Here is a 3,738-nt window from a genome sequence, read left to right as displayed (position 1 = left end):
TTCCTACGTTGTGCATCTATGGATTCAACCAACATTGGATCAAAACGCTATTTTCTATCAAAGGTTGGGAATCCCTGCATGTGGAGGGCCGACTGAAGTTATACAGATTTTCAACTGCTCGGGGTCAGTCAACATTCTTCAAGGGTCAGCTGTACTGGCTGTAGTATAACAGTTTAGTATTGTATGTGTAAACCTTTATTGTTACTCATTTTAGCTACCCTAAAAAGTTATCTTTAAAAGGTGGCCTGGTTGATAAGACTGTCCAACATTTTATCCTTGATCTACTTTCTTATTTCATTGAAGTATACAGAGAGTATTTGCAAACTAACTTATTTTTTCTGTTAGGAATTGCAAATTACTTTAATGATCTATTATTGTAGACACTATACAGTTAAATTAACATATAAGACTGAACATTTCTTGTGCTACCTTTCATATTACTTTGAGTAATTATTGCCATGATACTTCCTAGGTTTTCACATAACATGTAGAAGAATTATGTCAGTATGTTTTTCAGTCGAATGTATTTTCTGTGCTTTATGTTTGGCATTTTGAGACTTTAAAGGTAATCAGCTTGCATTTATTTAACTTGCATAAATGATTTATTGTCAAGTTGCAATAATAAAACATTTTTTTCAGCATTGTAACTTTCATCCATTTCTGCTAAATAATTTCAATCTCACTAAGTTGTACATAGTTCTTTGTGACATGGGTTTTTGTTTTTTTTTTTCAAATCAGTGTAGTAAACTCTACTATAAATATATATACACCTAAATTTTAGGAAATTTTAAGAAAAGACATTTTAAAAATCCAAAGGAAAAAACTTATGAATACATATATTTGTAGTAAAAATAAATGCACAGGGATGATAAAGATCTAAAGCTGGAGAGTGGGAGGAGGATATGGTTAGGGTGGGATACACAAGACTTCAACTCTTTGGTGAGGTTTATTTCTTAAGCTCTGTGTTTATTTTTTATGCTTTTTTGGCATCATCATCTTTTTTAAGGCTGAGAAAAGATCACCTATCTTAATCCTCATGATCTAGTGTAGGCCACAGATTACTTGACTTTCAAGGTGAACCAAATTCTCTTGTGAACCTATTCAGTGATACCTTGGCTAACGAAGATAATTTGTTCTGGAATCACATTCATTAGCTGAAACCTTCGTTAGCCGAAACGTGATTTCCTGTAAGTTTCTATAGAAAATCATTTAATTTGTTCTGGATGCTGCCCACTATTTAAGGTTAAGTTTTATAAAATAGTAAAAAGCACACTATAAAAGGGCAAAAACTCACCAAAGGTTGAGATGAACAGCTACCCAAATGGATGAAGGAGAATGGAAAGTAGAATGAAAAACTGACGGTCTTTACAACCATTACAGCACATCGTCATCCAATCCAAAGCAGCCTACATTATCGGGCGTCTCACTTCTGTCTCCAACGTAAACAACCCAGTCGGGTTGGTGGGTCTCCCCTGTGTGATGTGGTCAGCTCATTTCTTTGTCACACACATACAGACGGAAAGATAATCTCCTGGAATGGCCTGACTGTTCATGTTTGCTGCTCTATGTTAGCGTGTGCATCCACTAAAACATTCATTAGCCGAGTCCAAAAACAGCGAAAAAAACCTTCGTTAGCTGAAAAATTTGTTAGCAGGGTCACTTGTTAGCCAAGGTATCACTGTACTGCTAATAGTTTGGGTGTGGTTTCAAAGACAATATGTAAATAATGATCCATAAGCATGATCCTGTGTGTCAGTTTGAGTCCTTTAAAAAGCACATTCCTGAATGGGATAAGACATGCAAGAGATTTATTAAAAGGAACTGTCTGAAGGATGAAGAGAAGGGAGCAGGAATAGGCAAGGAGAGCCTTCTGTACTGTAGGCTTGACAGGAGAGGGGGTAGGAAGGGGGCCTGGGTCAGAAGAGCCTCAGACTGCAGCGCAGTTCTTAAAAAAGGTTGGGCAAGGCTGATGGAGTGTCCTTAGACCAAAGTAGCTTGTCAAAGGATTCCCACGTGTAAGATTGGGCCATTGCTAGTACCCTCTACTCAGTCATATGAAAAGGTGTCAGTCACTAATCATCAGAGAAATGCAAATTAAAACCACAATGAGATACCACCCGTTAGAATGGCTATTATCAATAAATCCACTAACAACCAAGTGTTGGTGAGAATGTGGAGAAAAGGTATCCAATGTGCACTGTTGGGAATGCAGATTGGTGCAGCCACTGTGGAAAGTTGAAGTTTAAAGTGCAACTGCCTTATGACCCAGAAATTCCATTTCTGGGACTGTATACAAAGAAACTGGGAACAGTAATTTGAAAGGATATATGCACCCCTATGTTCATTGCAGTGTTATGTACAATAGCCAAGATTTGGAAGCAGCCCAAGTGCCCATCATTGGAGAAAAGATGTGGTTAAGTTCGACTTTAGATCTCCATTTGTTAAATGACCGCCATAAGCTGCCATTCCAACAGGGTCATGATGACTCTTCATAGCTTTGGGAATCAAATGTCATCTCAGACCATGGGTTCAATAGTCTTTGAAATATTTGGGTATTCTCCTTCCCCTAGCGCAGTTACCTAAGTAAATGGCCATAGGTTCTTTTGAGGAACCACTGTAGCACATACCTGGGTGGGTGGGTGGGTGGGTGGGGTTTGTGAAGTCTTTTCTCCTAGGGACCGAGCCACCTCTTCACTCAGTGGTTCCATGGTATGAAAATTGGCCTGGGTCTGGTAACTGGGCAAGAGATTGTGCCTTTTTATTGTGACTTCACTCAAACCCCAACTCCTCCATTCTTGCCTTTTTCTGGTTGTACATGTCAAGGAGAATCCTCACTGGATGTCCATTTTGCCTCAGGGACACCATGCCTTAACTCCCTGCAGACTAAGGCTGTTTGACTGCTTCTCCAACCTTGCTGAACATTATGGCCTCCTGGCTTCTAATGGTTAAAGCACTGCCACCTGGCCTCTATTACTGGCATGTATTTGAGGGTGAGGACATGATCACCTGCAATTTAAAGAGCCCAGCTCTGGGACTGCTCTCTTACCGTTCACTCTGGCCTCCAGAGGACGACCAGCACTGAACTTTTGGGTGTTAGTGCTCCTCTCACTAGCACGTTCCTGTTGGCCTTGGTGAGTAATGTATCTTCTAGACTCCCCCATGGAACAGAATCTGGTAGTCTTCTGGCCTTGCATAATATATCCATCCAGCATGCCATCTCCCCCCAGCTCTTCATTTCTTCCTCTACAAGCTACAAGGACAACACAGGTATGTTCCATTTTGCTCACCATTGACCAGCACTTTCTCCAGGCATCTAAGAGCCACCCTAGCATTGAGTTTACCCCATCCCCTGGGGCCTTGCCAGAGTGCTCAATTCCATGACATAAGGAAGTGCCCCAATTTGATGCATTGTTCCTTTTTTAGTGTTACATTCTTGCCCTTTTGATCAACCACCCATAGGATTCAATTCCACCAGCAGTCACCTGGCTCCCACCAGTCACAAGCAAATTCTCATAGTTCCTTTGGTGTGTAATGTCTTTCCTTTCTTGTCAGGCCCAACCTGTCCCCAGCCAAGAAATGCTGAAATTTAACTTCAGTTATTGGCCTGGCAGCCCAGAGTGTAGGTGGAGAGAACTCCACACCTGTTGATTCGCAGGGTGAGTGACGGACGCCTTTGTGGTATCTTTCCGTAAGGGGGAAGTGCTAGCTCTTACTAGAAAGGGATGGACCATCTCTCCA

Source organism: Furipterus horrens, unplaced genomic scaffold (genome assembly GCF_987537825.1).
Source record: "Furipterus horrens unplaced genomic scaffold, mFurHor1.1.pri manual_scaffold_7, whole genome shotgun sequence".
NCBI classification, from domain to species: domain Eukaryota; kingdom Metazoa; phylum Chordata; class Mammalia; order Chiroptera; family Furipteridae; genus Furipterus; species Furipterus horrens.
Note: the sequence above shows the minus strand (reverse complement) of the source record.